Source organism: Trachymyrmex cornetzi, unplaced genomic scaffold (assembly GCF_001594075.2).
Source record: "Trachymyrmex cornetzi isolate Tcor2-1 unplaced genomic scaffold, Tcor1.1 scaffold719, whole genome shotgun sequence".
Lineage (NCBI taxonomy): Eukaryota > Metazoa > Arthropoda > Insecta > Hymenoptera > Formicidae > Trachymyrmex > Trachymyrmex cornetzi.
In genome coordinates, this window is record NW_017300047.1 from 323,877 (window position 1) to 334,925 (window position 11,049).

General features: G+C 32.2%; 1 protein-coding gene across 2 annotated transcripts in view; it reads left to right on the plus strand.

The window, feature by feature from the left end:
- The window catches only part of LOC108767712 (limbic system-associated membrane protein), a 197,433-nt gene that overhangs the window by 157,693 nt on the left and 28,691 nt on the right, over positions 1-11,049 (plus strand). The gene's annotated exons all lie outside the window — the stretch shown is intronic.

An 11,049-nucleotide genomic window follows, 5' to 3' on the forward strand; every position in this document is an offset into this window, starting at 1 on the left:
ATTATATAAAAGCCGCTATATTAATGTAATGGAAGATACTTTCTAGCTTTGTATTTATGTTTCTAAAATTTTGTCTTTAGTTTTTGTTTAAGAAATACCTATAAATCAAAAACGAAGTTGTATGATAGTATCGATGATCTTTTTCTGTCATTATAAATTGCCGAATATATATATATTTCGATCTAATTATAAGGTTTTCTCTTTTTGTGTTATACGACGGTGTTCAAATTTGTATGTTATCGATAATCGTAGCTCTCGATCGAAAATATTTTTGTTTCGAACGGAGAGCAATAATCAGCAATAGATCTTGGTAATGAGAAACCGAGAATTCGTCTCATAGACACGATTTGAATTAAATGTTCTGTACTGCAATTTATAATTTGTATCAACCACCTGCGAGACATTTATTAAAGACGATCCCAACTCACTCCTAAAATATGAATTACTGCATAAACGTAACAGTTAGCTCAAATTTTGGGACAAATAGAGAATTCTAGCACTCATCTATTTCTATCACATATTCGGCTACATTCTGGATTACTCCCATTATTATAATAAGCCTTTTATAATTCTCTGTATCACTAATTCATTATAATCGCTACGTAATCAAATATAATGCTCCTTTGTTTTAAATCCCGCTTATATACATTTTATACTCATGTATTGTAAGTGTACAGAGTAACGCTAAAATAATGACTATATTTACTGTTATCCAAACAATATAACCACATTATCATTAATGTTACAAATAAAGAAATGTAACGTTGTTATTTATTCGTTATTGAAAAAGAGTAATTGTAATAGTGACGACGTTATAAGTAACGCGTTACTTTCCAACCTTGCTTAAAAGCAAACCATTTATATAACAAAAGCTTAAACCGCTATGTCGAAAAAGGGAGAAAGAAAGGGATTGAAAGGATAACTACATATTGTAACTAGCCCGCTTTGTTATACTAAAAGGCAATGTCTAGAACCTAAGCACAAAGTAAAATTTTTCGCGAATGTACATCGTTATATAATAGTAAATCATCGTAATTGATCCATTCATCTTAGTCCACTTCTTTCATGCACTTCTTTCTGCCTCGTTTAGCGCGTGTCTTATTTCGCTATCTCGAATTAACTACGCGATTCACTCCCGGGATTGGATCGTATAATCGTTAATAGTTTATGCAACGACGTGCTGGAGAATTTCACAGCAATGTGGTCTCTTCTGCTAAAGACACGTTATCTCTCTCTATAAAGGCGGTTATTGTTCCTCGTAAGGCGGAAATGGGCTGAGCGGCCCATCTTGGTATTGTCAAATACAACAGTGCCAATGTCGGTTCGCATGATGGCGAGAACAGAACGCAGTATGCAATTACTAGGAGACGCCATTAAGACGACGATAAAAAAGTTATCACCTCTTTATGATGTTGAATTGTTGTTTTTATAACGAGTGATTTGCATCAATTATTCGTTGCTAACCAAGTTCAGATACAAATTACATTCTATCGGATCGGTCGTCAATTATTTTGCAATGAATTTAGGATTATCGGAAATGTCGAAGCGAAGTAATAGCATGTCGAAATATTAGCACGCCCGGTGTACTTTAAATTGCAGCGAATAAATTTATTACGTATCACAAACAGGCTGGTTCATCGATATAACGCGATATTTGAATTTTGCACGTCAATGATAATAAGATTATAAGTATGAACCGTATGTGCTTCATGATCTCGTCTATATAGCTTCCAATTAAATCAATCTTTATTAATTCTGCTACATTATTATGCATATTACACATTCTGCAGCTTTGCAAAGTTATAAGGATTTTAACGGTTAATCGTAAGAAATTATAGTAATTTCGGTATAATGCATACAACTTTGTTTTCAGTTTTAAGGTAAACCAAGTAAGAAAATAATTAATTTGTCATTAGTGTGCCGCAAGACGGTTTGAGAAGAGAAATGGTCCAAATAAGAGAATTGCTGCGGCGAAATCCACCAATCGACGCATTTCTCTGCAGCTATAGGAGTGTCACGTCGTTCTAAGGGAAGAGAATGGATGCACCGACGTGGACGTTCGAAACGCGTGCAGAATTTCTAATCTACTTGGTACACCGCGACGTGAGCGCGTACGCAAATCATGAAAGTGACAAAGCGATCGGCACGCTGACGTGTGCGATTAATTCCCAGAGAGATCGATGCCCAGTGCAGCCCGTTGCCAGCATCGCGGAATGCTACCCGACATCCTTGTGTACAGCATGTAAATTAGATGCGTCTACGTACGTCGAACAGAACATGCCGAAAACGTGCTCACGTATTCGTTAATGATACACTAACCTGCAGCTTCGGTCCATCCATCTTTTCCACGATCGCCACTATATCATGCGTACACTCTCTCCCTCTCTCTCCCTCTCCCCTCTCTCCCCTCCTCTCTCTCTCCCTCTCTTGCTCTCGCTCTCTCTTCTTCTCTATTTATTTTGATTAATTAAAATAGCCACTGAAGAAAGATAAATAAATAATTAACACATATTGCAGTCAAGATTATATAAATATAAAATTATATTTATATATTTTTGTAATATATGTGTCACATTATCAGTCTGCATTTAATTGGATATATAGTTATTGTAACTACAATTTTCATTCTAATAATTCTTAATAATTCACTTTCGTCATTTTTACTTAATTTGAGACGCTATTATATGCGCTACACATGACTATACAGTCACAGTTGCAGCGGAGTTCATTTAGCATAAGTACTATTTTGTGTGTTTCTCTCTTCAAATATGAAAAGATTGTAAGTGGCTCTATTCGCTGCATATTGGAACTGGATTTTACTGCGGACACTGCGTGTATAATTACTTTTGAATCTTAGATCGCTGAATGGCTTGAATAGAATTGAAACATTCAAACGTCTTGTTAATTCAATAAGAAAAATGGTCTGGTTGAATTAAGTAGTATTTCTGGTGGAAAATGGACGAATCGGAGTTTTCTTGCTAAATCTACTAGAATTCTACTTAAGATAATTAGAATTCTGATTGATATAATTATTCTGGTAAAAAAATGAGAATTCTAGTAGATTTTACTAAAAATATTGTATCGATCAGAATTCCGATTATCTCAACTAGAATTCTAATAAATTTAATCAGAAAATTCTGATTCATCCATTTTTAACCGGAAATTTTTTTCTATGTAATGTAAAAAGAAACACGGAAAGAAAAAATTTGCTGTGAACGCTAATCCTGTGCCATGACGGCAAATTCTATTTGCCAATACAGGGACCGCAAATTATTTGCAAGTGTAAACAAATATTTATTCTTTTTTATATTCGCTACAAAAATTATTTACAACAAATGCAAAATATTTGTTAAATATGCAAATTTGTTTCCTATGAACAAAAACAATTAAATTTTACAATCTCTTTGCGTTCATAGCAAAATTATTATTCTCTTTGAACAAATATAGGTAATCTAATTTTTAGCGCACAAATTACCGCACAAAATTTTGGATCCTCACTCTTATTAAATAGTTACTTGTTGATAATGTATATATACAAATATAGTAAACCAATAATCAACAGTCGGATTATTCAATTGGATTGTTGATATAATCAATCAATACCACTCCCCTTTCCATCATTCTCTTTCTATCTTTTCGTAATTTAATCATTACATAGTCAAACTAAATCTGGATGTTACTTGAATCAATACACCATATACATATAGAACGTATTGACACGACGCGTAATGCACGTGTTCGTTCGCGTGCGTGGCGGCATGACGTATGCAATACCCGCAACGGGAGAACTACTCGAACATGCAACCGAGCGTTCACCGTGAGTCCATCCCTGTATACCTGCAATTCTCGCAATTTATAGTATCTGCAACGCGTTGCACCTGCAACACGTTTGTCATAAATCGGCTCGTTCTACGAATCGGTCTCTCGAAGCTATCCAAAGTGTAATGCGTACGATATATTCTGTGTATTTGCAAACATTACACGAATATCGTAAATCGGATGTAAAAGGAAACTTAAGACACGAACATTTTGTAACATCAAATTTCTGAGATACTTATACTCAACTCACTTTTAGTGAGAAGTAAATAAGTTAGAAAATGATAAATATGATTTTAGATTAATTATTTATTATCGAGAGAAGAACGTATGGTACATGTTACATTGATTTAAAATGAAAAATGTCTTTATTTATAAAAATAATAATTTTATAATATTGAAAAAAAAGTAGATAAATAAAATAATTGATATTCTAGAGCAAAAATATAACTAATAAGGAGTAGCGAAATAGTATGAAAACGTGATAAAATATAATTTGCCTACTAATACATATAAGAGGGATGGTCTGAAGGAAAGCAGAGTAAATTTAGTGCTAAAATCACTCAACTGTTAATATGTAAATCGTTCATAACTAAATTTATTATTGTTGTACATTGAAAATGACACAAACGTTGTCGAAACATATGTGTGTATTTTAAATATTAAAGTTAATGTTTTTGGCTCGTAGTCCTTCTTTTAATTGTATTGTTTTAATCATTTTTGTACTTTAATAAATTCAAAAACTGCTTTTTTCTTTAAAAATCAAAGTTACAATTTTTATATCAAAATTAAATTATTTTATTTTTCTGGTACACAAAGTAATTTTCATAATTTTTCTAAACATTTTTTCCAATGTTTGCGTAGCAAAATAATTTAGTAGAGACCTTAAAGAATATGTGCGAATTTTTACAGAATTTTTCGACCACTTTAAGAGTCTTAAAATCAAGTCGGACACGAATGACTCATGTGTACCGTCCAAAGGTACCGAAAATAAGTGTGATGTTCGAGGGTTAAATTTTTGGAAATGTATTTAATACTTACACTTCAAATAAATTATATAGGTACATATGGAAGTTGTGTGAATAAGATTACATTTGTATTTAATAACATATTTTTATTTTTTTTTGTTATTATTTTTATTATTAAAAATTTAAATTTTAAAAACGATGATAAAAATCTAAATTTTTTTTATAAGTTCTCTAAATATTCAAAGTAACTTATGCAAAGTTTCATCGCGATTCACTGATTATGTAGTTACAAAAATATAGAACGAATAAATATTTTGTTTATTTACTGGACAACTCATGCATCGCAATGTAATTCTATACATAAATAATCTTGAATACATTATGTATTTATATTTAAAAATTGAGATTTTTGTCATTTATTTTACAATACATTTTCATACATTTTTTATCAGAGCACATAAAAAATACTATTATTTATTAAAATAATTTATGATCCAGATAGTAAATTGTCACCAAATTTGTCGTATTATTATTATTAAATGTGATTTAGAATAATCCGTAATTTTTTTCATAATTTTGTTACTATTTTGAAAATATTTATAAAACATCCTTAATATGTAATAATTTTTAATATGTAATAATATACGAGATTATGTTGAATTTTCATTATAACCATTTTCTATCTCTTTAGTATAATAGATGAAAGAATTTATTCTACATATTTTGGTTATGTGAATATGTTCAAATTACATACTAAAGTAAAACAGAATATTTTTTCTTGAAAAAAATTACATACTAAAGTAAAATAGAATATTTTTTTTTGAAAAAATATGTTCAAATTACATACTAAAGTAAAACAGAATATTTTTTCTTGAAAAAATATTCTGTTTTACTTTAGTATGTAATTTGAACATATTTTTTCAAAAAAAAATATTCTATTTTACTTTAGTATGTAATTTTTTTCAAGAAAAAATATTCTGTTTTACTTTAGTATGTAATTTGAACATATTCACATAACCAAAATATGTAGAATAAACTCTTGCATTTATTATACTAAAGAGATAGAAAATGGTTATAATGAAAATTCAACATAATCTCGTATATTGACAAAGTGAAAATACTGCAGATAAAATTTGAAAAATGGAAGACAATTGATAAGATCTACAGATCTCTAAACTGCAACATCGCGTAAGCCTACAATGATATGTAACATGTGGAGTTGCATAGTGAAGCATGCATAAAACATGAGAGGTCCAGTGGACTATGTTACGAATCAGAATTATTTATTGTGGTTTGAACCATGCGATTGTACCATGCATTCACAACAACACACCTTGCTCTGCATTGTCGAGTATGAAAATGGAACCAGGCATTGAGATATAGTCATAAAAAGGTTGAAAACCGCTGTTCTAGAATGACATTCTCAAACTAAACCCAAAGAACGGAGATAGAATGTAGAATACACGACACGCGCATTTCCCAAGTGATACAGATCAACGTTTGTCGCAACCGCAGGGTCCTCCGCTCATTCGCGCGATATGCGAAATGCATGATACGTATAACTACGTACGCGCATGTTTTTGAAATACGCGTTATGTATCAGAGTTATATATTTTAATGCGAAGATATTAAATTGAAATCATTGACTAAAATGAAAAATAATTATCTTTTTATGCGTATTATGTACTTCGAAGAATTTGTAACTCTAAATGGACCGTACCCATTATTAGAAATTGATTTATAGACTACGATAAATCAATTTCTTACAATTTAAGACCTACTATTCCATTGTAGACCCCATGTTCCCTTATAGAAATTTAATACTGAAAATTACTTACCTAATATCTTGAACAACGGTGCTTCTAATACTCAAAATAAGTAATGCAGTATTAAATTTCTGTAAGGATTTAGATATATGTATATACATATATATATATATATTTGTGTAAAGAAGCGAGGTTAATACTCTTCAATAATACTCTTAACAGTATATATAGTTTTTCCGTATATTTAAGTTTGAAGTGTACTTATATTATTTTAGCACGACTTACAATATTCCTCTCAAACGTTCCGAATCGTCTTTCGCGCTACTAGCTCAAGATTTCGCTAGCATCTGATGGAATAAACTCGTGTAATTAGTCACACTATATAGTCTAGTATACCGGCGTGATATCAGAACGTATATCTTGCCAACAAATGGTTACAATCAGCTGGAACCAGTGACATACCGACGTGGCCATCTCTCTTCAGCTTAGTCTGTCCGAATACCGGACTTTGAAAGTTGAATTACGCTGTATTTCGCGCGAGTAGTTAGGAATTAACGATGGCTTTACCTGTTTCTATTTGCTTGTCAGCTGTTCGGATATTGTTTGTACACGTATCATTCTATTTCAGTTTCAAATTTCAATTCTTCTCGTCGGAATGTTTTCGGAGATTGATTTACTGCGAATATTGTTATGTATGTATCACGTATCTATTCAAATGTTCTGTCATGAAATCCTTAGATTGTAATGCCCTAAAATTTAATTTATTTTTAATAATTCTCCGAAACCGACGCCAAAATCTATAACATAGCTACTGACGCTAGGTCTGCAAGATCCATTTAATTTACGTTACTTAAAAGGCACTAATTAATTTCAAGGAACTAAAATGACACAACTTGTATAAAAAGACTGAATATTAAGTACATTTTAATAAGAATAATCCAAATTTGCAGACGTAACAAAAAATTGAATTATTTAACATTTTCTACAAAGAGATTTAATTGATTGTGAGTATCCAAAATAGATTCACCGTCAGTTTCGAAGAGTTAAAGGTCTCGTGCATGTAAAGACTCGTTCATGTAAAGACAAATTTTATTGCAATTTATCTCATCCGATTATCTTCTTCTCGATACATTTACGAGCGTGAGCTATAGAAATAATATAAATGTTTGCACCGTCTAGTTTATGAGATTATCTATTAAGGATTATTTAACATACGAATGAATTAATGACCGATCGCGATCTCTTGTTGAAATATTTAAAGATTTCCAGTATATATGAATTGAGACATCGTTTTCCACAATCTTGTTTTCATTTTGAATCATATCAGTTTGATCGAGTCTGCGTGAACGAAAAATTACACATATCATATATTTCTGAACTCGTTCCCTTAATAACGAGACCATATTAAAGCAGAGCTTAATGGTACTACTAATGTCAATATGTAACGAGTTTCATATCCGAGAGAGAGAGAGAGAGAGAGAGAGAGAGAGAGAGAAAGAGAGAGTGACGAGCTGACGAACGACTGACTAGATAGATTCTTCTCGGTATCCGAGACACGCTTCCAACAGTTCCACCGGAATTCCCGATCAGTTTTTCTTCCCTCGGGCGAAAGGAAAAATTCCCACGATCAGGAGAACGGAATTGACGCGTCGGTGCAAGTGAGAAAGAAGAGGCGACCGATGAAGCCAAACGGTGAAGAGATCGAAATGTGCGGGGAAAAGAGAAAGGAATAAGGAAGCTTCAGAGGCACAAGATGACGGCGAAGAGTCGCGTGCGGAAAAGAAAATTTCGCGCTCCGCGGCATACTGATCCCTTTTGACGTGCGACTTCGTCGTGGGATTGTGCGCTCGTATATTCCTTTCTTCTCTCTGTCGCAACCCCCCGTGAATTCTGTGTCGGATCTCTCGAAGATTGCCGGAATTGCTGGAGGTCCGGGGAACTCCCGTGCTCACCTATCGCTGACTCGATGAAAGTCAGGATTACCTGCACAAGTGCTCCAATTCGTCTTCGGTCGTAGAACAATCGACTGCTGCGGGCTTTACGTCCGCGGTGTTCTCAAATGGAACTTCTGTTGGCGTTACGTGACGGGACTTATGAAAGAGAAGTCTGTATTCGGTATGTCAAATTTTTCGATATACCCCACGTAAGTTTCTTGTATTTACAGCGTTGCTGAAATTCGAACAACTTTTGAAATATACGTATTCAGATTTACATATTGTAACAGCAAGTACGTGGGTAAATGTTTTCGACAGTTGTTTTCGCGTTGAATGGTTTTTGACAATTGTCAGTATATTAAATATAATAATATATTAAATAGAATTTTCAATCGCACATCACAGAGAATGTTTATTATAACACAAATTTACGAATCTTTATTCTTTATTATTAAGAAGAATAAGATTTCAATAATCATCAAAAAGCGTACATGTGGAAGAAGGAACAATGAGACACGGGTGAAAGAGGAACAATGAGACCTGAGATAACCGGTAAGGCAATTTACATAGAATTTCCACCTCAATTTTTTAGTAGAAGACATCTTCTCATTTTATTTCTTTGGCTCTGAACATCAGATGTCTGAATACTGTAAAGGTATTTCTTCTACGGTATAAACTCAGAAAAATTTGTCATCACGAGTTAGTATCTAACTTGATGATCCTCAGTCGCGAACGAGCAACGTAACTTTCACCATCGTGCTTCTCGCGTGAGATCTTCGTTCCCTTTCATTCTCGACTTTTCCATTCTCTCACCCGTCTTTTCTCTTTCTACTTGCGACGAAATAACCATGAAGATATTCAACACATCCGACAACGTCGGATAGTACCGCGAACTTTGTCGGTAACATAAAGCGCAGCTATAGAAATTATCATTATCAAAGTTAAAAGAGACTACAAAAGACGAAGAACTGTAAACGGTAACCATAAACGGAATGCTTATAAAGTTAAATCAATATATTGTTGTAATAGAAACAGAAGAGTAAAAATTAGCGTGTTCTTCAAAGCAGTTCCTAAGAATTACTTACAATTTTAAGAAATTGTTTCACGAAAATTAAAACCAGTAATGGTTTAATAATGATTTTAATCCATACATAAATTACAATATAAAGAAAGACGAAGGAATTAACTTATTGTACTTTTCGATTAAGAAACAATATGCAATATTTAATGATTAGAAAGATTAAAAATTGTATAATATATTTTGATATAAATATATTTTATATCAAAAATTTTATAATATATTTGGATATAATGTTCTTAACGAAAAATATAATAAATTTCGTATTTGATCTCTGATATTATTTCTCTCTCTACACGAAATGTACGACTTTCTCAATAAATCGGAATAATGAAACGTACTCTCTATTCAAAAATATATCGAAAAATTCGGAACGTACGATCGCTGTAAGTAGCGGTAATATCAGCACGAGGATGTTATGTGTCTCGACTGCGCCTGTTGCGGGCGTAAATGCATATTTACGTCGAATATTGGCCGTTATTGGCAGGTTGGCTGAATGTCGATAACCTGAGCGATGGTCCATAACGGGAGAATGCTAGCGAATCGATTAAATAAAGTCACGAGTTACGATCGGGTGCGACGGGTTGGATGCAAAAAGCAGGGAGAAACTCACCAGAGTGTACATAATATGAAAATACATGTAAATGTGGCGCATGATGCCGTAAACAATCATGACAATTCGAATGATGACACGATGTGTACATTTAATGTATGCGCTGCTGCTCGAAATGTTAAACGATGTAATACGTGCAACACACTTGCCTCGTATTTATTATAATATGAAATACAGATCTTCGTTAATTTATGCTCTCATATTAATACAACAAACAACGAAAATTATTTAAACATAATGAAACGCTCCATGTTTAAAAATATTGTAACATGGGAATCTGCAAATTCTGAAATATTATTATTTGTTAAACAGCATTTTAAGACATTCTTTATTAGGGTTAAGAATTACTTGCGTTGTGTTACCGTTATTATTACTTTTTTCATAACAATTATTTTTTTTTTCTGTGACAGTAATAATAACGTAATATTTTTACAGTAACGGTATTTTTACAATAACGAATTCAGTCGTTACTTTTATCGTTACTTTAGTTCCCAATTATCTTTAGATATATTCCATACATCGCATTATTTTTATTCGATTAGATTAGATAGAAACATTCTATTTAAATATAAATGTTTAAATATTGAAAAATATTTAGTACTTTACATCTTACGCGTTGCATCCCGAGTATTTCCATAGTCGCTGCCAATACTAAAGTCTATATTATGTATATGCAACGTGAACTATAGATTTTAATACCAGCAGTGAGTATTGGAACGCACTCTTAACAACAACATTAAAAACAATATTTAATAAAAATTTTTGATAAAATTTTTTGTTTATGAATTACAATAAAAATTCCTAAAAATAAGTCTATTAAAATATAAAAATATTAATATAAAGAATTGAAAGATTTGTTACAAGGTTTTAAAAG